Source organism: Rhinolophus sinicus, chromosome 15 (genome assembly GCF_057876585.1).
Source record: "Rhinolophus sinicus isolate RSI-liver-muscle chromosome 15, RSI-T2T, whole genome shotgun sequence".
In the NCBI taxonomy this organism is placed as follows: domain Eukaryota; kingdom Metazoa; phylum Chordata; class Mammalia; order Chiroptera; family Rhinolophidae; genus Rhinolophus; species Rhinolophus sinicus.
The window spans coordinates 26,346,903-26,372,614 of record NC_142515.1 but is presented as its reverse complement, the minus strand read 5'-3'; the positions used below and the strand labels follow the sequence as shown (position 1 = coordinate 26,372,614).

General features: G+C 50.4%; 1 protein-coding gene across 1 annotated transcript in view; it reads right to left on the bottom strand.

Annotated features, from left to right (window-relative positions):
* Positions 1 to 25,712, bottom strand: part of SLIT1 (slit guidance ligand 1) — a 156,392-nt gene that overhangs the window by 53,768 nt on the left and 76,912 nt on the right. The window lies entirely within an intron of this gene.

Here is a 25,712-nt window from a genome sequence, read left to right as displayed (position 1 = left end):
AATGAATGAATGAATGAATGAATGAATGAATGAATGAATGAACAAATGAGCTGGAGCTCAGTGCCCAGTCATTTCCCATTCTCTGGGCAGAAGGATTGCAGCTGGAGGGAGAAGCCTGGTGCAGCGGTGACCAGCTCAACCAGACCCCACCCTGCCCACCAGACCCACAGAGGTCAGCTCAGCCCCTGGCCCCCCCCAGCATCATCCAGGGCTGCAAAGGAGCAAACAAAGGTGGAAGGGGCTTCTCAACGGCACCCATAGCCTCCCTGTGTGACCTGTGGTAAGTACATCACGGCTCACTCTCTGGAGGAAGGTGCCATTAGTTCCCAGGTAACCAGCCAGTAGGTGGCCAACCCAGGCTGAACTCCAGGCTGGGTCTGACTCCAGATGCCACGCTCTCAGGACTGCAGGAAGCAGAGCCACTGAGAACCTGGGTCCACACTGGAACACGCTGGCTTAGGGGCTGCAGTGCTGTGTCCCTGCCCTGTGGCTTGGAAGGCAGGGATCACAGAGGGCTTCATCACCTCCCCATTAATAATGTCCTAATGTGAGGAAGGAGGTATTGCCCCAGGCCAGCTTCTGGACACTTCCTCCACCTCCTTGGGCAAGACTGGGCCTCTGGCACCTGTCCACATGCCTCTCTCCCTTTCTCTCCCTCTTCTCTACAGACTCTTACAAATGTCCTTTTCAGGGTAGCTTTTCCTTCCCACAGCAGTGGTACCAATTGCCTCCATGTTCTGAGCATGTCCACTCAGCCACGCTGCCCAGCACTTCACATGTGTGACTGCGCCTGACCCTCACACTGACTGCAGCGCAAATGTTATTACCATCCCTATTTCACAAGAAGGAAAGGGGGCTCAGAGCAGTTAAGTAGCTTCTTCAAGGGAACACAGCTGGCAAGTGGTGGCTCCAGAATTTGAACCCAGGCAGTCAGGTCCCAGAGCCTCCCCTTGCACAGCGTCCTTGGGAGTGGGAACTGTTACCTCGCCCATTTTGCAGAGGAGGGAACCGAGCTCCACGATGTTAAGTACCTTACCCAAAGTTGGACCAGGGTGGGGACCCAGAGAGTCCTGCATCAGACAACTCAGACAGCCTGGGGCTGACTGCCTTGGTGTGGAACCCAGCGTCGGGCCGTCACTTCTCTTGGGTCAGGCCCTTGGGGCTTGACCATCTCCCTCCTGTCAGCCGTTCACCCCACAGGCCTCAGAATTCACAGTGAGCCCTGAAAACACAGCCCACAGGGCCGCCCATGCACAGTCCCCTGAGCTATGAGAGATCCCATCCCTCTGTCTGGGTTTTTCTGCTGAGACAACGAAACAGAAGCACGAGAGCAGAGTGCACGGGCCCCATGCTCAGAAAGGCCGGTCTGAGTCCTGGCTCCCGACCTCCTGGCGGTGCGTCTGTAGGCCAGCCCAGTTTCTCTGTGCAAGTAATTGCTCCCATGGCCATATAGCCCGCATTGGCTCTGTTGTTTCTTTGGTCTGTGGACTTGTTCTCTCCCTCTTCTTAAATAGGATGTGAGCACTGGGCAGGGTCAGCTGACAGGTAAATGACTGGATTGGGAGCAAGAGCCGTGCAGGCCGCACAGGTAAACAAGAGAGGGCTTGCACTCAGGGGCTCAGGGTCACACGAGTTCCTGAGTAACTAGGAGCCAAGGCAGACATGGGAGCCCCACATGGAACCAAGTCTGTCTTGATGGAGAGTCTACACACACCAGTGACAGCTGGGCTCGCACATGTAGAAGTAACCATAGATACACAGAACACCCTAGAACACTCACACTCAGAGCCCAAGGAGGACACATGGGAAACCAGCGAACAAAACCTCCATTCCTTCATTCAGCAAGTGTGTGCTGAGAGCTGACTACCCGCTGGGGATACCACAAAGACCTACACTCCAGCTTACAATAATCGCTGGAAGAGCAGTATTTCCCAGGAGATGCAATAGCTCAGAGAAGTGAGTGACTGACTCTACCTGACGGGGAGGACATGAACTCTGAAGTGGATCCTGAAAAGTAAGTCAGAGCTTACCAATCAGAAAAGGAAAATGAGGGAAGCACATTCTAAGCAGTGGGAATAGCATGTACAAAAGCTCAGAGGCAGGAAGAAGCAAGGCAGGCCGTCTGGGGGAATACCAAGCAGTGTGGTGTCACTGGAGTGTGTCCATGGAGCTTGTGGTGGTTTTATTTATTTATTTATTTATTTTAATTTTTAATTTTTTTAAATTTTTTATTTTTTAAGGAGGGCGCAGCTCACAGTGGCCCATGCAGGGATCGAACCGGCAACCTTGGTGTTATTAGTAGCACCATGCTCTAGCCAACTGAGCTAACCGGCCACCCCTGGTTTTAAAATATGCCCACAAATTCTTTGACATTTCTGCCTTCAAAAGATAGAGCTTAATTGTCCTCTTGAGAGTGGGTGGGGTTTAGTAACTCACTTCTAAAGAATAGAGTATGGCAGAAGTAATGGTGGATAACTTCTGAGACCAGATCATAAAAGACACTGCACCTTCCTCCTTACTCTCTCTCAGTTCACTCTCTCTGGGAGAAGCCAGTGCCATGTCATAAGGACACTCGAGCAGCTCTCTGGGGAGGCCCACAGGGAGAGGAACTGCAGCCTCCTGCCAGCAACGTGAGGCAGTCGTCATGGAAGTCACGTCTCCAGCCCCAGTCAAGCTTTCAGATGAGGCAGGCTGCTAGGGTGTCAGTGTTTGTGGGCCCCCCAAATTCAGGTGCTGAGATCTAATGCCCAGGGTGATGGTATTAGGAAGTGGGGCTTTGGGAGATGCTTAGGTCATGAAAGTAGAGCCCTTGTGAATGGAGTTAACGCTCTTAGGAAAGGGTTCTGAGAGCACTGCTGCCCCTTCTGCCATGTGAAGCACAGCGATGAGCCAGGAAGCAGACCGTCGTCACCAAACAATGAATCTGCCAGCATCTGGATCCCGGACTTCCCAGCTTCCAGAATGGTGAGCAATGAGTATTTGTTGTTCATAAGCTACCCAATTTATGGCATTTTGTTATAGTAGCCCAAACAGACTAAGACATCTTGATCGCAATCTCGTGAAAGACCCCAGGCCAGAATCACCCAGCCACCTGCAGAAACTGAGAGAATACATGTTTATTGCTCTTTTAGGCCACTATGTTTAGAGGTAATTGGCTACACAACAATCAGTGACTAAAACAGGGGTGCTTTGTGGGAATGGTCCAAGAGAGGAGCGTTTTGGAAGCAGTGCGACAGAGCATGGTCTTAGGGCATGAGGCAGGGCCACGCTTAGACTTGACATGAATGAGCTGAAATATGTTAGGGACTTGGCTCTAACACTTTCCTTTTTGAGCCTTAGTTTCCTCATTTATCAAATACATAGGCTGAACCAGGTGCTCTCTTTAGTTTCTCTACCAAAGTGCATCCACCACACGCCGACTACTCCAAGACATAGCAAGTGAGGTGCTTGGCACTTAGGGCCTTTGAGATCTCAGGGACCAGGCGAGGGAAAGGGGAACACGTTGCTGATAGTATGACTTCTGAGAGGAGCGGGAGGAAAAGGGACAGGCACAGCCACCCACCTGCTCCTACCCACAAACATTCAGGGAGAACAGAGTATGTGTGGTGAGGGCAAGACAAGCAGGGAAGGGTAGTGGCCTGAAGACTTCTACAGAGTCAGGAAGACAGAGGCCGCACAGGGAGTGGGGCCCTCCAACAGGAGCCAGTCTTGGCCCCAGCTGGCAGTTCTCCCTTTGGCCAAGCCTGCGGGGGAACGCTGGGCAGGAATTCACATCCATTATTCTGCTTAATCCTCACCACAACCCTGCAAGGGAGGTTTTCTGTTTGTATTGATGGGTTTATTGATTTAGGCCAACCTCATTCTAGGAAGGCTTTGAGGCATCTTACAGGGATTTATAAAACAGCAAGAGAGCAAGAGTGAAAAGTGGGACAAAGAGAAGAAAAATCAATGGCAGATGCCAAGAATGCAGCATCTGGTGACTCATACACCAGCCAGGTCTGGGCAGAGCATGGGCTCTGGGTTTTATGAGAGCCAATGTGAAAAGGGGAAACTGGTCAGTTAATAGGATCCCCAATATACTGTGTTTCCCCGAAAATAAGACCTAGCCAGACAATCAGCTCTAATGCATCTTTTGGAGCAAAAAATAATATAAGACCTGGTATTATATTATACTATATTATATTATAAATTATATGAGACCCGGTCTTATATTGTAGTACAATAAGACCGGGTCTTATATTAATTTTTCCTCCAAAAGACGCATTAGAGCTGATGGTCCAGCTAGGTCTTATTTTCAGGGAAACACGGTATGTATAAACTTAAAAGGACCAGTTTTTTTGGAGTATAGCTATTTGGGGCACTAAGACAAGACAAGAATATCCCCAGGGGTCCTTATAAAAAATGACAGTGTGGCCTAATCAATAACACTAGATCCTCATAATAAATGGGTTTCAAGTACCTGCTTCTTATAATAGCATCACATCAAAGCACAGTTCAGGAAAAGCAATTTTATAAGGACTCACACCAGGCGCTAAGTGGGGAAGGAGGGGCAGGCAGTGTGCAAAGGCTGGAGGCATTGTAGAGCCTGGCAGGATCCAGAAGTATTTGGGTTTGCCTGGAGCACAAGGTGCTGGGGAGGGGGTGTTGGCAAGACAAAGTCTTGCAGACCAGAGAAGGTGACAGGTTAGCCCAGAGAGGGGTGTGATCGATGTGATGGTCTTTTAGACATTGCTCTGGGGCACCAAAGCTTACAGAAGAAAGAGACTGTCCACAGGCAGACAGGCGATAGGCTACCATGAGCCAGTTCAAGAGGTGAGGGTCCAGGGGTGGGGTGGAGCTGAGCTGACCTGGGAACTTCAGGCCCAGTCCCTGGCCAGCCCAGAGCAGTCAGCAGCTCACATTGTTTAAATGAGTGAAGGAACCTGAATTTGAGAGCCTGGAAAAGGCCAGTCTCTCGACCAGAGGAAAACGGGTGAGTCTTGCAAGTCTGAGGAAAATGCAGCATGCTGGCAGCAGAGGGGGTGGTGGAAAGAGCCTGAATTCTGCAATGAGAAGAATCTAGGTTCAATTCCCGCTTCTACCATTGACTAGCCATGGCCCTGGGAAGTTAGGTACCTGAGAGCTTCAGTTTCCCTATTTGTAAAATGGGGATAAAAATACCTTCCACACAGGGCTTTGAAGAAGGTTGAGTTCCTATATTTAAGCTTCTGTCCTAGTACCTCCATTTAGCAAAATTTAAGAAAAGCTGGCTTTTGTTCTTCCCTAAATACAGTCCGCCCAACGCTTTCCGACGGTTCTGTCTGTTGTTTCCAGCTTTCCCTCTAGGTGGCGCAAGAAGACATCCCTGGACTTAGCTGCCCTCTCAACCACATCGCAACCAGAAACAAAGCTATTCTTTTTTATTTTTTACTATTTTGCCCTGGTTGACGTCCTACCCGGTCGACAACTGTCTTGTGTTTCCCCAACCATTTAAAATAAAGTTTCTCATCTCCATTTTCACCCTATTGACGTGGAAACCCAAAGGCACCACTTACATCTTTCCCCATCACATTTTCTCAGTCCCTGAATCCTCCTGTATCTCCCTCAAACTTAAGTCATATTTGCCTCACTATCCTCCCATGGTCACCTTATCACAGGTCTTAAAGTGAGGAGCATGGCCAGGGGTGTGTCAGGGCAGAATGAGATACACTAACAGAGGCCATCCTGGAGGAGGCCAGAAAGGCTTTGAGGCATCTTACAGGGAGCTGTAAAGACAGCGGCTGGTGGCCTGGTGCTAGCCAGGAGCAAGAGGAAGGCACAGGCCATGGGGCAGAGAGGAGCTCAGAAGAAGTTCCAGGCAGGAGAGTGAAAAGCAGATTCCCAGAGCAAGGACCTAGCCGCCAGACAAGGGACAGGACTGGGGAGAGAAACACATGCCTGGGGACAGATTGTATAGGGTGAGGACAAGGTCCTGGATTGCTGAAAGGTTCCCAGGGGATGCTGACGGGGCTGGTCCAAGAAGCACACACTGAGAGCCAGGATGTAGAGGAGAAAGCCCACGGCTGAGTGTCACAAAAGAGATGGGGTTCAACAAGCCCTGACTCATCCACTTAGGTCATGTAGTCTTAGCAAATCACTTAACCTCTCTGGCCTCAGTTTTCTTGTCTGCCAAATGGGGGTGAGAAGTGGCACCTACCTTTCAGGATCTGATGTAAGCAGTGTTTTGTGCTCTCACCCCTGCCTGCTCCTCCTCTTATGATGATGTCCCTTCAGTTCCTCAAATCTTACTGCCACCGGACTTTTGCACTTGCTGTACCCTCTGCCTGAAATATTTTTCCACCATTCTTCACCCAGTGAACTCCTTAGTCATCCTTCATACCTCAGTCTACAGATACCTCCCCTGACCACTCTCCTCTGCTACGGGATCCCAGGACTTCTCTTTCTCAGCACTAATCCAGAGGTCAGAGCTGTAATGAAATATTGATGTATTAAATGTAATGAAATCCTGATGTTTGGTAAACATCCATCTTCCCTTCCAGACCATAATATCCCATTGTCTCTTTTCCTTCCCGTTGTCTCCCTGGACCTGGCACATTGCAGGGGCTCCGTAATTTTTAGTTGAATTGAACTAAAGTGGATCCTTACATGATTCTCTTGCTCCAATCCCTTTGCATTTTCCTGAGGAAAACAAGGAGTGGCTGAGAGTGGAAGGTGGGGGCTTGAAGCTGGATAGGCTTGCTCTGTGTCATCACTGTGAGAGACCAAACCTCCTCACCTGTGCACTGGGGACACGTGTACCTGCCCTGTCTAAGCAGCAGCAGACCTAAGACATGAGGGCTCTGAAAGGGAAGGGAAGTACTGGAAAAACATGTGTTGTTGCCAACGTTATAATCAACCCTGCCCTTCATATGTCCTTACAGGACATTAATAATCAAACATCTGTTAGTGGGGGCAGGCCCAGTGGCTCAGGCAGTTGGAACTCACTGCTGCTAACTCCGAAGGCTGCTGGTTCGATTCCCACATGGGCCAGTAGGCTCTCAACCACAAGGTTGCTGGTTCAACTCCTTGAGTCCCGCAAGGGATGGTGGGTTCCGCCCCCTGCAACTAAGATTGAACACGGCACCTTGAGCCGAGCTGCTCCCGGATGGCTCAGTTGGTTGGAGTGCATCCTCTCAACCACAAGGTTGCCGGTTCGACTCCCGCAAGGGATGGTGGGCTGCGCCCCCTGCAACTAGCAATGGCAACTGGACCTGGAGCTGAGCTGCGCCCTCCACAACTAAGATTGAAAGGACAACAACTTGACTTGGAAAAAAGTCCTGGAAGTACACACTGTTCCCCAATAAAGTCCTGTAAAAAAAAAAAATCCTTTAGTGGTCCCAAGGTGGCACCAGCAGCATTGGCAGGGACGTGTGGGCAGTCTCTGAGGAAGGTGAGCGACTCTCCTGGTAAGAGAGGGAGCTGGAGATCCTGAGAGTCCACTCTGGGGGGCTCGGGGTAAGTATCCTGCAGGCAAAGATCGCCAGCCTGAATCCCACCACCCAAGATCAGGGGCCTCCAGAGGCAACGTGCTGCTAATAGCAGCCCCCCGGGTCTGGGAATATCCCGGAGACCCCAGCAAGGCCCCTTCCTCTGAAAAGAAGGGGAAGCCAGGCCCACACCCCAGCTTGGGCACCGTCCCACACACCCCTGCTCCTGCTGCCCCTCCGTCCACACTCTGCCAATCCCTGCAGCCTCTGCCAGGGCTGGGGGAGGCAGGGGCTTGGAAGCTGAGGTCGGGACCCCATGTTCTCACTGCTAATCCCTCTTCATGCTCTAACCAGATTGGGCCCTGCTGGCAGACCAGCATCTAAGGGGATCAGCAGGGGACCTAACCGGGGCGCTGGGCACTAGCCAAGGCCAGACTTAGCCCTGGGTTCCTGCCGCCTGCTCAGCCGCCCCACTGTAGAGCTCAGGGCCTGCTCTGGCTGCCTCTCAAGCCACATGGAGGCTCTGGGCAGCCTGGCCTGTCCTCTTGCCCCCCCCCCCAGCCTGACTGGTCACCCTGAACCCAATATAGGGCCCGGCTAGGAGGGAACCACAGCAGCCTGAGTATTCCAGGCCACCTCACCTGGGACTTCCTTGTCCTGAGATTGTCAGATTAAGGACTTGGGCCCTGGAGGAGACAAAGCCCGCTGTGTACCCACCGAGGGGCCTCATGCAAGTTTCCTGACCCCTGGTGCCTCAGTTTCTTCTGTAAAGTGGAAATAATTGTGGGGTGTGGGGTTGTGGGGCTTAACTGAGGCTGTGTGTGGCCCTCTTGGCAGGGCTGCCAGAGTCAGCTGCCATTGCTCATACTTTATAATTGTTTTTATGGGGCTCTGAGGTGGGGGTGGGCTGTCAGGACTGAAAAACCCAGGCCCGTGAATCAGGTGAGTGTGGCTCGGGCTGGCTCTGCCAGCAGCCCGCTGTGTGACGTTGGACACGACCCGCAGTGATTTCCTGGCACCTGAGTCTCCCCTTCCAACAAAACTGACATCCCAGGGAGGTGGGGGGATTAAATTACACACGGGGTGCAGTCACACACTGGGGTGCCCAGCACCGGGCACTGCTGCTGCGAGGGAGCGCTGCCCGGGATCCCACAGCACGTGACTCAGCACCCCCGTCTCCGGCACACGGACCAGCAGCAGCGGAGTCACCTGGGAGTTTGTCAGAAATACGGACTTTCTGGCCCCACTACTGAATCAGAGTCTGCATTTTAGCAAGACTCTCCAGTGATTCATAGGCATATTAAGGTTTGAGACGTGCGGCAGCAAACAGAGGGAAGTTTACAAGTGTTTTCATGATCTGAGCTAGGACAAAGCAAACTGGGTTATAGCCCCTGTACCTGGTCAGCATTTCAAAGGAAGGAGCAGAGGCCCCAACTCCTATTCTTTGGGGGGTAGGGTAGGGGAGATTTGGACACAGACCCCTCCTGGGTAGAGAAAGGGAAGAGCAGCCTGCGGTGTGCCACTGCCCACCTTCCCAGAAAACAGAAGTGCATTCCCAGGAGGGGGAGCAGTGGTGGCCAGTGCATGGCTCCCCCCGCTCCCGCTGGGGCTGAGGGCAGTGGGACACTGCCTGACCGGGTGTTGCTAAGAACCGGGCCGTGCTAATCAGCTCCTTGGAGGAGGACTGCTGCAGGCCAGGGGCTGGGAGACAGAGCCTCCGGGACCACTCTGCACCCCGCTTTAGGATGCACTCTCAGGGGAGAGGTTGGCAGTGCTCCCTGGTGGGGATGCCAGGGTGCATACCCTCTGAGGTGCTCCCGGGGTCTGGCGGGACCCTCCCTTCCTCATCTAGGCCTGTCCTTCAAGCCTCCCCTCAAATCCTACCTCTCCCACCTAGGAGGGAAATTAATTCTGCATCAACCCTGCCCTGCCCTGCTCTCCTGAGCCCATGGGATGACTTTCGGGTGCCTCAGCTCTACCTTGTGTAGGCGAATTGCATGTGTGTACACCTGTCTCCAGGTGACCTTCAAGGCCGGTGCTTGAGAGGCATTTGGTGATGAGGACGTGAACTGTGCCACCGGGAGCTCCAACCCCAATGCAGGGACCAGGGTTTTGTCCACTCGTAAAGCTGAGGTGTTCCCAGGAGATGCAAACTGACAGCTTATAGCGATTGATTCTCATGTGAATGAGTTTGTTTCATCATCCCCAGAAGTCAAGTTTGGATCGGGAGAATGGGGAGGGTGCGGAAGAGACCACGGTGTAGTGACAAAGGGAAATATTGGTGAGTGAAGGGGCTCTGGTCTCACCAGCCACAGGCCTACTTTCCTTTGGTCTTGGTCTCTGCCCCCTGCTCTTGTCACAACAAAGGAAAGACCCGGGAGTTGCCTTTGCCACCTCCTCCTAGAGTCTGGCTGCTCTCTTAAGGGGCTAATGCCCCTTGCTAATCTTTGCATGCCCGCCTGACCCCCATCTCCCCTGCTCGCCTGACAGCCAGAGTCAGGAGAGCTAGAGTACATGGTGAGGCCTTCGGATAAGCCCGAGTCCTCAAAGGGAGCCTCAGTGAGGACGAGGTGCTGGCCAGGCGGCAGCTGGACTGGGCAGGGAGCCAAGTGACCTGGGTTTAAAAGCAAGCTCAGCTCAACTGGCTGCCTCTTTGAGCCTCAGTTTCCCCATTTGTAACATAAGCTTATAAGAGGACTAAATAAATGAAGGTGTGTGAAAGTATCCAGAAGACTATCTGGCACACAATAGGTAACAATCAGTTGTATTGCTGGCAAAGCTTCAAACTACCCTTAACTGCTGAGTGGTCCGTCTCTGTCCCCTCTCCTTCAAAATTCATGGAATTAAAGCTCACACATGGCTCTGTGAGGCCTTGAGATTTTTTTTTTTAAATGTTGAACATCCAACCTTTTCCCAGAGAACTCCTGACATGCAAACTCCTGTAGGTGGTTCTGGAGGTTGACACCATGGGTGGCGGGGTTTGAGCTTTGCCAGTGAGTGCCAGGCACTGTCGGGTGGAGAGATGCCCTCCCTCCCCTGCTCGCCATACTGCCCAAAGCCATGCATCCTCCTGTGGCTGCCCCTCCCTCCAGCCCCACGGAGTTAATGTTGCAGAAACCTCATTAGGAAGAGACATCAAACAGTCCTGGACTGCAGCGCCATAAAATCACCCTGGGTAACATTTCCTCAAACCAGGCTGTGTCTTACGCAGCTACTGAGCATTACTGCAATCAATTCCCATGATAGAGATATCAGATGAGCTGCACACACCCCCACAAAGCAATCACAGAGCGCTGCCAAGGAAAAGCTGCTCAGAGGCAGGAATGAGTGGCTCAGGGACAAACAGGAAACGCAACCAGCGGGCACAGGTCCCAGCCACCACAGCAAGAACACAGTAATGACAATAGGGTGGAAGCAGAAGGCAGGGGGTGTGCAGGCCCCTTAATTGACGTGTGCCAGACAAGACCTTCACTGTGTCCCACCACCATGCACTGAGTCCCCAGGAAGCCCCAGGCAGTCTGCTGGGCCCTGAGCAGGGAGGCACTGGGGGAGTCCAGGCGCTTGTCCTGGGCACGCATGAGTTGTGAGGGTCAATAACTTCAGAAATTCCCAGCCCAGACACACAATGGTGTAGGCCTCCCTCCCCAATACCTCACCAAAGGAGACAAATGGGGAGGAAAAAAATCTTCCAAGGTAACAAATAAAAAAGAATTGGACTGCAGCAGGGGAAAATAAATCAAGATATAGAAGAAAAAACATGAGCTTTGGAGCCAGACAACGCTTGGTTTGACCCCAAGCTCCACCTGTGTGACCTTGGGCAAGTTACTCAACCTCTCTGAGTCTGGTTGCTCATGTGTAAAGGAAGGCTAATCACAGCTGTCCCTTGCTGGGTTGTGGTGCCATTTATATAAAGCACAAAATCAGGCAAAACTAATCTGCGCTGTTAGACGTCAGGATCATGATTACCCCGAGAGGGGTGGTTAATGACCGGAAGGAGGTACACGGGGTTCTGGGTGCTCAGGATATTTTACTTCTTGATCTGATACTGGTTCCACGGGTGTGTTCACTTTGTGAAAATACAGCATGTTCTATATGTGAAAATGCGTAACACTCACAAGCATACAGAAAAGTTGCGCTGTTTGGTATTATGTTACACTGCAATGAAAAGTTTTAAAAATAACATGTAAAGCAATGATTTCAGTGTGTGGTACTTTGCAGGGAAGCAACAAATGCCAGTGCCCTCCCTCCCTGATCCCCGCACTGAAGGAAACAGATGGGGGGAGGGGAATCTCCCGAGGTGACAAATAACAGAAGAATTGGGGCTCACAAATCCAAGCAGTGAGGAAACCCAGGCTGAGGGGGACCTGCTCAGAGGACAGCGTGGTTGAAACCATGCCCACCCCAAAGTGGTGAGGGACTGGGGACCAACTACAAACAGCTTCAGAGGTGGGAAAGCAGGCACTGCGAGCTCGTGGGCATTTGGACTATGCCAGCGAAATGCTGCATCTCCCAGGTAGGATGGAGTGTTCTCTAACGCAGCAGTGCATGGCTGGGTTCCACGTCTCCCTGAAGAGTGGGTGCAGTGCCCTGCTTCAGGATGAGACCTCGGGGTCAAGGGGATGAACTGAGATGCTGGTGCTGGAAGGGCAAGGACCTTCCCAAGGCAGGAGTGGGGGAAATGGGCCAACGGAACAGCCTTCGGAGCAGATCTGGATTCTTTTTCTGCCTTGTTTCAGGAAAGAACTAAAGCAGGTTTAAGGCTATATTATAAAATAGAATAAGATAACAGGAACCAGAGGAAGAGTAAAATAAAAATAGACAAAAATGGGTAGAAACAGCTGCACACCCTATGAAAGCCTTTTTTGCATCTGCTACAAATGAGTCCTGGGCTCTGGAGATGTGGAAACTGATGGGCTACAATTTACAAAGTCTGTAGATGAGAACAAGCTTGGGAGAGGAGTCAACTTTCTTGGTTCTAAAACCAACCAAGCAGGTGGCCGGTTAGCTCAGCTGGTTAGAGCGTGGGATGGCAGAAGGTTGCCAGTTCAATCCCATGCATGGGCCCCTGTGAGCTGCACCCTTCTTTAAAAAAAAAAAAGGTGAAGGGATTAAGAAGTACAATTAGTAGTTATAAAATAGTCATAGGGATGTAAAGAGAAGCATTGGGAATACAGTCAATCGTATAATAACAATGTGCAGTGCCAGGTGGGTGCTAGACTGAACTGAGGGAATCACTTTGTAAATGATGTAAACATCTAACCACTATGCCACACACCTGAAACTAGTATAAAATAATATTAAATGTCAACTGTAATTGAAAAATAAAATGAATTCAAAAATAAATTTAAAAATAAAATAAAACCAAGCATATGGCCTCCCACAGGTCCCCATAAAGAGACGGCCATAGGATGGGAAAATAAGAGCCTCACAAGCATCCCCAAAGGAAGCCAAAGGACCCTGGTCAACTTCCCCAGCAGCCACGTCATAGATCAGCCAGTTCTCCAAAGGCTTTGCTAAATTTCTTTATTTTGCTAAATTTCTTTATTTTCTTTACCAGTTTGGTTTTAGTTGGGTGGTTTCCCATGTGAATTCACAACAGCCTTTTAGGGTTGGTTGGGTTGTCCCAGCTCCAGCTCCCTGCAGTTGCAGGAAGAGACTGGGCTGGGTTTACCATAGTTCAAACAGTAGGAGCAGAGGCAAAGACAAATGGAACAGTCTTTAAAAGGCTGTAATAAAGACAAAATGCAAACCAGTCGACTCACACCAAATAGTTAAAGGAACTAAGTCAATTTGATGAATTGGTCATTTGACAAATAGGCAATTCAGTGAATTGATTTTTAGCAAAATGGCTTTTACTAAAATGACATTTGGTAAATGGGTCTGCTTCTGACATAGCCATGTGTTTCATAGGGCAATTATTTACACACTCATGGCCTGGTACCCAAGCTCAGGAGAAGCCATTGTGCAGACGGGCCAACTCCACACGGAGTACACTGTGCTACACTGGACTGCCTTAAGACAGGATGGATTTTAGAATATTTTGAGGGATGCATGCACGGCACAACATCGAGGCCATCCTTCATACACATTGTTTTTCTCAATTAAACTCATCTAGACCCTGAGGGCAGACTCTTTGGGGTTTCCCTGATTAAAAACCAAGAGTGAAATGGGCAGGATTCAATGGAATTTGAGGGGAGAGAGACCCAAGAAGGAGGCAATAGGGCTGGGCAAATAGAATCCAGGCTGTGCTGGGGGAAGGGGCTCCGCTCAGGGCAAGTGACTCAGGTGCCAGTCTGAGTTTTCCCAGGGAGAAGTTGCGGACCCTGGCTAATGCACCGGGCAGCTAATACCAGAACAGACATTTGACTGAGCCTGTGGTGAGAGCAGTCCACCATAGAGACTAACAGCATATCACGAGCTCCTGGGGCATCCCCAGTCCTGTCTTTCCTGACCTCCAAAGAGAAAATGGGGCCCCTTTCTCTTACCAAAGACCGCTCCCATTCTCTCCCCATCACCTGCAGACCAGTCCAGACCCTGTCTATGTCTTGGTCTTCAGAGTTTCTCAGAAGAAAAGTGGAGCTTAAAAAGATTGTAATGGCAAGAGCATGTCTGCCGCACCTCATGTCCCTTCCACATACGCACATATGCCCAAAGGGCATAAGACCCTTCACTACTTCCCAGGCAGGCAGAAAGACAGAGCCCTGCCACTTTACAGGTCAAGGAAGGTTTCCAGTCTGCTGAGTGGGATCTGCAGAAGGCCACAGCAAGGGAAGCGGCTCTGAGGAACTGTCCGTGGTGCTGAACCCTCCAGCAGCTCTTCCTCTGGTCAGGGCTACAGGCACACCTTGGATCCTAGCCACCTTCGACCTTACCCATCGGGCCCACACAGCACACCCTGTCTCTTCAGTTTGGGTTTAAGGAGTCCAGCTTATAGCAAACACACAGACGGTCAGGAGAGCGCCATTATGAGCCTCAAGTTACCTACCTCTGACTCTTAAGAGAGTCAGGTACTGAGCACAATCCACATCTCTAAGCTACTTCTAGGTACGGGTGAAGCTTGATCTGGCCCCACTTCTCCAGAAGTCAGACCTCCCACTGTCGGGGCACAGACCCACGCACAGAGAAAGTGCTGAGAAGTCGTCTGGCCTTGCCCCAAATAACTTTCCCCAGATCCTCGCACAAAAGCTGCTCACTTTAATCCTTATCACTTTAATGATACATCATTAATCCTGTATAGCACAATTGCCATTATTATTGATGATGATGATGGTGATGATGGTGGTGGTGATGGTGATGATGATGGTGATGAGGAGGTGATGATGGTGGTGGTGATGATGGTGGTGATGGTGGTGATAGCCACATATATTGAGATTTATTATGTGCCTGATACTGTGCTAGGTATTTTTTATGCTTTATATACATAATTTCATTTAATCCTTAAAACAACCTTCTTAGATAAATACTCCCACCACTCTGATGTGGACAGTGACAGTGGGAGAGGTTAGGTATGTGTGGGGGCCAGAAGCACATGGGAATTCTTCATGCTTTCCACTCAATTTTGCTATAAACCTAAAACTTCTCTAAAAAACAAAATCAATTTGAAAAGAAAAACGTTGACTGTACCCATTTTCGAGATAATGTAATTGAGGCACAGTACCTTTCCCAGGCTGTCTGACTGCAGAGACCACAGCTCACCCACTATGGCATACTGGCTCAGCACATTAGAATCACCAAAGTGATGGGCAGGTGGGGGGGGAGGCATCTAGAAGCATACACATGTCAGTACTGACATTTGATAGATGAACTTGGAGGGAGGAGGTGAAAACCTAAAAAAAGCACAGTATGATAATGAACATTCATAATGTTGACGTTGAGTCATCAAGGAAAAGTTGAATTATGTTCAGGACCTTCTGTTTAAGAACTTAGATAATTGTATAATAAATTTTAGACATAGTCTCATCAAAAATGGCATGAGTTTCACATTTTCCCTGAGCAGCCATGCCGTGGGGAGGGAGGAATGCCAGCTCCTGCCTGAGATAAGTATTGTCTGGGGATTTCTCCTTACATCTGGCTTCCTACAAGTATCTCAGGAACTGTCATTCCTTCCAGCCTCCCGTAGGTTTGAAAGACAAAGAAGTGAGCTTTGAAATCCTGTGGTGAGGGGCTTCGATCACAAGTCATTCCAGACAGATAGATCCTCTGGGCCTCTGAGAATGAAGGGGTCCTGGTGCGGGCAGCCTGCAGGGAGGATCCAAGGCCACCAGCCGCTGGCTTCTCACAGAGTCTCTGGAATACCACGCAAGAGCCCCCAGCAGAATGAACGACCACCAGGACGCCTGCTCCCAGCTTCCACCTAGGTGTGGAAATGAGGCTAACTCTGCAAAACCTGGAGCACAGAGGGCTCCAGACCTCCTGGTGTGATGGCTGTGGTCAGTTTCTGGGGGAGACAGGCAGAGGGAGGGGGGTTCTGACCACCAGTGTGAACACCAGAAATCAATGTTCAGGCTCAGAAGCTTCATCTGAGCAGCAGGAATGGCCCCCTTCTTGATTGTCTAGGAGGGATGGAAACACTCTCCAGCTTCTGGGAGGCCAGCTCCAATAGACCCGCACTCCCCCAGGAAATGGCCGGTGCTGCCAGACACCCTGCTGTCTCGCCTTATCCCCTCCACACCCCGGACCAGGGGTCCCCACCTGTGGGCTGAAGAGCCTCGAGGGCCATAGAGTTGTTGCAATACCTGGGCATTCTCATGAATCCCTAGCAGTGTCTGCAGACTGAATGAGTCAGTTAGGACCTTGGGCTTTACCTCTTTGAGCCTTATTTTCCATATCTGTAAAATGGGTACAGTAAGAATCATTATCTCAGAGAGGTTCCATGTGGATTAAATAGGTGGGTGGGCAGCTTAAAGCCCAATAAATGGGAGCTATTGCTGCTGCTCTTCTTTATTCCTCCCCCATGGACGTAGATGCTATTGTGATAAATAAGATACAGAGTCAATTAAAAGCGCTGTTGGATTTATAAGATCTTCAAAAACATGTGTTTTCTCAATGAACTCATAACTGTACCCATGCTTTTTTCTTCTTACCACTTACTGTGGTTTTAATCAATCGATTTTTCATGGAATTACTTAATTAATGTTTATCTCCTGGATTAAGTCATGCATTCCACAAGGCAATGGCCATGTGTGTTTACTGCCCACCAAGCAAAGAGGTTAAATATTTGATGACTATTTTGGCTACTCAAAAGGTCAAACTAGCATTTGGGAGCGAGTCTGTGACATTTTGACATTAAAAAACAGGTCCCCCTTGGGAATGATGGGATAGGGGTACGAGACCCCCTGCCTGCGATACCCCCCCTCCACATACAACTGCTCCTCCAAGGGGCCTGTTCTCCAGCCAAGGGCAAAAGCTCTGACCTGGGTGTAGACCGCCTCTATGACAGTGCAGGGCAGGAAGGGCACAGCCCCTAGGAAGGAAAGCTGGATGTCCTCTCCACCCTCCCTTCTGCATGCCCCTGGCTCACCGCACTGCTCCACCTACCCACTTCCCCGTGTCTCACAGTACCCTCCACTCTCTCCATCCCTGCACTGGTCACATTGCATGTCTGTGAATCTCTCACTTCCTGATAATAATGACAGCACAGCTGCCGAGAATGTTACATCTGCGCTCTGCCTGCCTCCTGCAGGAAGGCACAGTAACGTGGGGAGACAGGCTATCACCTGGGTCACATCTACAAGTGGGCACAGCCATGCCATGATGGAACAGCAGGCACACAAATGTACCTCTGCAATGCTCCCCTCTCCTCGCTCCCTACACCCCTGTTGGAGCTTGCTGGTCACGGCTTTCAATTCCTGTACTGAGTATCTAGCCAGGGGTGGAAACATCCAGACCTGATTCCAGTGTGGGGAGCCAGAGCCTCTGGTTTAACCCTGTGCTCTAGCTCACGTTTACCAGAGCCCTGCACTGGGAGGGTTGTATGTCGATCAGCTTGGCCAGTATTTCCCAGTTCTCACCTTGCACTGTGTGAGAACAAAGTCAGCTTGGAGAACAAGCTGTATAACCTACAGCCTTTCTACACCAAGTATGACCAGAAGATGACACACTTGGTGGCACTGTAGAAACACAGACTCTCAGGCCCCATCCCAGACCTATGGAATCACAATATGGTCATTGAAGTTGCGAAACACCGGATAGAGCAGTAGTTCTTAAACTTACCCGCACATTGGTACCACCTGGGGAGCTTTAAAAAATCCCGATGCCGGGGCTCCACCTCAGAGATTCTGATTTCATTGGTCAGGGCTGGAGCCCGGAGTTGGGATTCTTCAAAGCTCACCACAGGGTTCCAATGAGCAGCCAGGATGGAGGATGCTTATTCCACACGGTGGCCTTCCCCCTGGCATCTCTGGCCCTCAGACCCATCTCCCTGCCCTTCCTCTCCCAGTGCCCCTTTCTAGTGCTGCTTCCTTCTCCGACCCTTTTTCTCCCAGTATTTCCAATCTCCAGGATGCCTGATGCTAACCGGTACTAAGGAAAGTGGCCGGGAAGGATACTTCGTACTAGATGGTGAATGACGGACAGCCCTGACTTCCATGAAGCATGTGCATTTTAAAAACAGGAGGATTCCTGACTCAGCCTTCATCCCTGGTGGCATCTGATCAGTCTGAGGAATTTAAATAAAACACTTAGGGCAGAGAAGGCCTTCCTGGTTGCCCTGAAACGAGTCTTTTCTATTCAGCCAAACTTACTATACAGGAAAAGAGCTATTTATAGCATGGGTGAAAATTTGCTACTACATTCAGACACTTGAGCAAAGATACCTCTGTGTGCGTGTGTGTGCGTGTGTGTGCGCGCGCGCCCAAATTTCAATGTGTGTACACCCAGCATGCTGCTGATGTTGGGCTATCCTAGGCCATTTCTGGCAGGAAGGGGAAAGAAGGAAAGGGGCGAATAAGAGACCACTTAGAAGCCAGGAGCAGGGGCTGTGTGTGGGGGGCAAAGCTGTGGGTGGCAGGATCAGGAGGCATCCATCTCCATGAAAAGAACCAAGTGCCACCTCTGCCACACCTTCATAGTGACTCTGATGGCAACATCCCTGCACAAATACACACCCCTCATCCTCACGGGTTACCATGGGAGGTTCTGGAGACCAAGGGAGGGTAAAGGCAGGATCCAGCTTGTTTATCAAATGAGCAGTGCAGGCCCGAACAGAATCCAGGCAACATGCTCCGAGCCCGCCAGGGCACCCTTGGGTAGCGTCCGGAAGGGAGAAACTGCAGGAAAGCAATGGGCTGTAGCCCTGTGGGCGCAGCAGCCAACTCCCAGGCTCAGGGGACTTGGCAAAGCCACCTGGTGGAAAGGCAAGGGACCCAGAGACAGAAGTGGAGACGAGAGACCAATGAAGAGAAATAGGCAAAAGGGAATGACGAGAAAAGAGAAGCTAAATGAGAGAAAAAGACAAAGAGAGGCAGACAAAAAGAGAGAGAGCGAGGCCAACACCCACGAGATTGGGGGTGGGGTTCTGAGGCGGGAGACGGGCGGGGGGGGGGGGGGACCGTGGCTTTTCGCAGCTGTGAGAGGCGGCAGCAATCCATGTCGTGTCACACCTGACAGCCAGTAAAGGTGCAAATGAAAGAAAACACAGTGTGGGAGCCTGCTGGGGCCCTCCGCTCTGGACACTGGGGCCTGCCATCCCAGGCCACTCTCTGACAGGACGGGTGGCCAGGGAATAACTTGCCCATGGCTAGAGGTGTCGTCAGGCTCTGCTGATGAGTGTGAAGCCTGCCAGTGACCTGCCCGCGAGAACACGTCCTGTGGACTGGTCATTAGGCAGAGGTGGGACTAGAGTTCCAGCCACTGCAGCCTCTTCCTGTATGAATCAAATCCTGTGTGTGTTTGTGTGTGTCGGGCGGAGAGGGGGTCCCGTCCTCATGCATGGCTACGGAGGGAAGGCTTTTGAAGAGAGAAGAACCTGTAGGCTAGCTGTAGGCTAGGAGACAAGGCCCGTGGGGCCTGGCTGTCATCATAAAGGGGTGGAGGTCACTGGGGGATAGCGGTGTGCTGGGTGCATGCTTCATGCGCTCTCTTGCACGCCACAAACCCAACAAATACTTTACATGTAAATTAAGAGCAGAGACTCTGGAGACACATTGTCCAAGCTTGAATCCTGGCTCTGTCTCTTACCAGCTGGGTGACTCTGGAGCTACCATACTTTTATGTAAGAGAGAAACTCCTATATCTAGTTTAAGGCATCTTTTTTTTTTGTTTTAAAGTTTTCTGTTATTTAGAGCCAAACCCAATCCTCCCGATTGGCACAGAAATCAACTTTGAGTCCAACAGAGCAGCACAGCCCCCAGCACTACATCTGCAGAAACGTGTTGAAGACACTGGAGGGTCTGAGGGCTTTGACCGTGAACCTGACCACAGCGGAGAAGCAAAATCCTGAGATGAGGGGAACATGCCTCCTTCACACCCCAGACTCTCAGGGCAGGTGACAAGGGAAGAAGGCAGGACACAAACAAAAAGTGACGTTAAAATGAACATGAATGCCAGAGAAGCTGACAACTGCAAAGCCGAAGATTTTCAGAAGGTAAGAAAAACCACTTGGGAGAAGACTATTCCAGTGCTGAGACTGTCATTCACTTTGCAGAAAGACAGCTGGGTTACAACAGTCCATAGGATCCTCTTTAATCCCATCTAGAAGAAAGGCCGTTGCCCCCAAAGCATGCCGATGTGTGGGAATAATTCTAGGCAGCAAGTTCCAGGTCTCGCGCAGGAGCTAGAATCTTCAGGACCATTGCCAGGCCCTAGGGAACCTTTGTGGGAATTAGAAAAAGGTGCCCCTTCTTCAAAACACTCTCATTTATTTGGAAATTGTCAAAAGAAATATACAAATTTACATCTATGATGTGAATGGTGTCCCTTAATGATGATACCCTTGCACAGTCCACAGCCTGCAAAACTGTACACGGTGACTTTGCATATCTGTCTGGTCCCACCACACATTCATCGACTGCGTGGCTCCAAAACGGGCTGGATACTATGCTCCTAAGGATGTCCCAGCCTTACTGAGTGATGATTACATGAGGCCATGTGGAACCTCATTAAGAAGACAGATTTCCACCCTACAAGAAGATACAATGTCAAGTTTGAGCACCTGGGTGAAATGACATACAGAAGGAAAATGCAGCTGCGTGGAGCAGGGGACAGCGACACCAAGACTGGAAGTTACCATATCTGTTGTCCACAGGCTGAGAGCACCAAGCACAGAGCCCAGGCAGAAATCAGCCTACTAAGAATTTGTGGACTGCATCAATGTACAGCAGAATGAATGGGGGCATGAGAATCTTTACATTTTAACATAATTAGTTAAAGTTATGTCATTTTATTGGTTTGTTTTTTCCCTTGGAGGGAAGGAAGAACTTTGATAATTTACGGAATTATTTTAAGTAAATAAATTCAAAAGAGTGTATCTCAATCAAATTATTCTAACCTTAATTACCTGCCCATGCCCCAACTGCCAAAAAAAAAACAAAAAAAAAAACCCCACCTAATTAAACTGCATCCATGTTTTCCAGCCAGGGCCCAACTATTGATGCTGTTCTTGCAAACCAACCCCTATTTCCTGTGGAAGGTCCCTCTTCTTGGGGCTCCCCAGGCCGTCCATACCCCGGTTGCCCCTTACATCATCTCATACCTACAGATGCCAACTCTGGGACGAGGAAGGAGAAATGAGCATGTCCCAGATGAAGGGAGAGGAGAGACTAACTCAAGTACCAGAGAGATTCTTAATGAGAAGAACTGGAGTTCACCTACCAACGCCGGTCAGTTCCTGAAACTAGGCCCTGGGGCAGAGGCGTGCCAGGGCAGCGTGGCAGGAAAAGAAGTAACAGCCATTCTTGCTGAAGCCACATTTGTGCTGGACACTGCCATGGACGTGAAGCCGACAGGGAAGAATGCTCTGGACCCTGATTCAGAGGCCTTTGTTTCCTGCACTCGCTGTGTGATCTTGGGTAAATCCCTCTGCTACTCTGGGTCTCAGTATCACCCTTACCTGCAAAACGAGGGCTCTGACCATCATTTCTAAAGCAATGCTTCTCAGGCTGTAATGCACACACAGTCCCCTGTGCGATTCTTACTAGGTGTTTGGGGTGGACCCAACAGTCTGCATTTCTGACAAGTCTGGTGCCTTGCCTCATTCCCAGCGGCCAAGCAGAGAAAGAATCCCTCGCCCTGAGTGGGGCTGGCAGCTGGCCCCTCTCCTGCCTCTACCCTGGCGCCTGTTAGAATTTCAGCGCAGCAGACAAAACAGCCAGCTGCGGACATAGCCCAGGGACCCAGCCAGCTGCCTTCTTCTTTTCCCTTTCCAAACAAATTTGAGATGTCATTTTTAAAAATATCATAGAACAGCTGAGAAAACAAGTCTTTCTTCCATATCCATCTCTGCTTCCCACCCCCACTCACCACTTGCCAGAAACTAGCCTTGATATTTTCCTGTCATCTTCCCCCGACCCCACACCATCACCCCTCCTCTGGCAAGGTCCCCCCAACTCCTCCTGCCCTCCCTGCTGCTCTCTAAGCTCACCTCTGGCAGAGCTGGCTTGCCAGGCTTATTTTTAACAGCTCAGATTGAAGCTGGGATCCCGCTGACATTTACACTCCCTCATCATTATCAGCTCGAAGCTTCCAGCAGCCAAGCTAAAAGGCTTGTAGGGTGGGAGGGGCCAGGAATGAAATGCCAGAGGCTTGCACTCCTGGCTCTTGCGGAACTGTCCCACCACCTGCCAGCAGCACAGCCCACCTGCCCCAGCTTGACCTGGTCGTGGGGGAGGCAGACACACCCTACCTCCCACCCAGCCAGCCCCTCACCCAGCCACCCACCTAGCACCCAGCAGCCAGTGATTTCTTGTTCCAGTGACCACATTTTCTCTCCCAGGAATCCGGACATGTGGTGTGACTTAGAAATGCATGGATGTGAAAAGACTCATAGAGGCAGAAAAATTAAATCCCATTTAGTTGTGTATTTAATGAGAGCCACCAACAAGCCCCTTCTGGGCATCTTTCTCCTCATTTCAGCAAATGTAAACCACCCAACCATTGCTCTGCCAAACTGACAGCCTTCCTGCCCCTCTCTTGAGTTCTGGAATATCCAAAGCCCCGTTCTCTCATCTCTAAATGTGGGATAGTCATTCGTCCTCACAGGGTAACGGGGAGGATGCAATGAGGAGAGGTAGCCAGGCTCCACGCCTGCACCACACCTTCCACAGCCATTCCTCTCCCCAAGGGGGCCCTCCTCGTCCTATACATCAGACATCAAATGCTACAACCACATCTCATCCTTTGAGCTACTGAACTGTTGAGCCTCAGAAAGAAGAGACTTGAGAACAAGGCGCGCCTTGAGGCTTCGCTGTCTCTGAAGAAGTTCATGGTCATGTTTTATGTCTGCTCTGCGAGGTCAGGGTTCACAGCAACGTATCTGATTCATTTTGAAACTCCAGTTGTAGAAGGACTTGGAGACAACTACATAATTTACTTCTGGGTCATAGAGACAATAATTTTTACAGAGAAGGCATTTCTGACTCAACGCACTAAAATGTCAGTTCATTAAGACGGTGGGGGTGGGGAGGGTTTAGAGGTGAGAATTAGGATTATGGTGGTGCTTCTATTAGGAGGAGAAATTTGCTGTTAAAAGTGTAGAAAGGACACCCACCATTTAAATTTCTTGTTTGTTTGTTTGTTTATCAAAGGCGTCTTGTTTCACCTATATGGATACTAATACAAAAGCAAACAATCTAATGTTTTTGATAATTGAGATCTTAAAAACAATAAAAAGCTCCATCCATCTCAAGGAGCTTCCTTCCAAGAAGTCTTCCCTGATTTACCCCACTCTGATCATTCACAATTACTTGGCAATCTTGCAGCACTTGTTTCTACAGTCTGGTCTGCAATCCACTGTATCTCAGGCAAACCATTAAATTTCGGAAGGCCTTCCCCAGTTCCCATTGGCCTAGTCCTTCTCTGCCATTCCCCATGAAGAGAGGGGACAAGCTGTGTTTGGCTTGTTCAAAGCACTGCCTTCCACTTCCCCCCACATACACACAGCTGCAATCACCAGCCTAATGATTTTGTTAATATTATCATTTTGATACTACCATTCCAAGTGAATCAGGAAGCCCAGTTTATAGTTCAATTTGCAAAATTCTGATACACTGCCAGCTATCAAGTGTCTGGCAAACCAGATAGCCTTGAACTGTCACAGCTGAAACCACTATTCCCCTTCCACATAAAAAACAGTGGCCGGATTGTGTAAGGGGTGTAACATGCACGCATGTACAAACCTTGCCCTTGCAAAGCTCACAGCCTAGCCCCAAGAAAACAGTAACAGTAAGGATCCTGGTGGTTATCCATCACATTTCATCTTCGTAAAAGCCCTACAGTTCACTGCCATTACTATCCTCACTTCATAGCTGGGGCAAGAGAGGCTTAGGGAGGCGGTAACTTGGACAAAGCCACACAGCTTGGAGGCAGAGGCTAGGTTTTCAATTCTGACATTCCAACTCCAGAACCTAAGTCATGTCAATGATGCCATGAGTACCACCTCAACACTGAGAGAGACGGACCCTGAGTGAGACAGGACCCTGAGAGAGAGACAGGACGATGGAGGGCAATTCAGAGAAAAGAATGGGCAGAAGTGGCCTGGGAGAGCATCGGGAAGTGATGCTTCTAGGGGGAGAGCAAGGATTCAAACAGGCAGAGGAAGAGCAACCAGATGGAGTAATGCCTTAGGAAGATGAGGCACGATACCCGGAAAGTATGGCTGGAAAGGGGAAAGGGCAGAGGAGGAGACGTGGAAACACTTGGGAAGCCACAGAAGACCTTAAAGCACTAGGTGGGGCTCCCAGTTGGGAGGACCTGGCTTCTCCCAGATGTGAAAAGTATCTGGGAGGAGGATCAACGGGGCCGTGAACATGAGCTCTGGAGCTCGCCCACCTGAGTGGCCTTGGGCAGGACACTTAGCCCCTTTTGTCCCCAGTTTCCTGAGCAGTGAAACAGGGAAATACTAGGTTGCCACGGAGGGCTGCTGAAGGACGGAATAAGCTGACGTGACCCAGAGTTTAGCACAGCACCTGGCTCACAGTACCACCCCGTCGTCGTCAGCTGTTATAACTAATGACAGAAACACTGAAGCTGGCGGGGAGGTCCCGGGGGTGCTGTGACTGCACCTCCATCAGGCAACTGGGAGTGTGACACAGAGCTAAGGAGAGTTGTCACAGTGCGCAGTCTGGATTTGGGCGTCCCCATGGGAAAGGAAAGGCTGAACTCACGGGAAGGTCTGAGAACTCCCGATGGAGCTGATGGAGCGATCACACACATGGGCCACCCAGGACAGCAGGTTCAATGACGGCTAGGTGGGGCCGATGCCGCCTGGCAGTTCCCAAAAGCAAAAGTCGCACAAACGCAACGAGTCTAGAAGTTCTGGATCTGCTGTGCGTCTGGTTCTGGTGTCCATCTGTCTGTCTCCTTTGCCACTGGCTCAGTACAAGTCTACCCATTTCTGCCTCTGCCTGTGGCCTGGCCCTGGCCCCATGCCTGCACACTTACAGACATGTGTGTTACGTATACAGGGAGAGGGCGCTTCTAATGTTTTCCTTCATGTTTCCTTTTCAAGCCAACCCAGTTTGATGGTCCTTGGGCAGCTGCCCTGACCCAGGGGCAGGGAAAGGCAGTTCCAGAAGGAAGGGAAACTGGGAACTTCTTGCCGGGGGCGGGAGCCAGGCAGTGTCCCTGCAGCAGCATCTGTTGCCGTGAAGTGGAATTCATACATGGAAATCAGGAGAGAAGCAACCCAGGGCACCCCCGTCACGGCTCTGACAGAACTGACAGCTAATTAGAAAGCTCCATTTGAGCCTCACGTTGAAAAGCCATTTAATAATTAAATGTCTTATCTGTATTTAAATTCCTCTGACAATATATACTTAGAGTGTGGCCAGAGCACCAATTTTCTCACTTCCATCACCCTACCAGACACAATATTTGAATCCAGGCGCCTCGCCCATTGACAATAAGTGACATGATGTCATACGACTGGTGCTGGGAGTGTTCCTGCGTCAGTGGGACGCTTCCTTCCGGCTCTTGGACTGATACACACAGAGACTCTGACTCAGAAACATGCTTGACACGAATATGTCCCTTCCCAAGCCACTGAGCTGGGACCAGGAAGGCAAGGAGGGGTGGAGGGACCCTCGGCCAAGTGGGGTACAGGGAGGGGCAGTG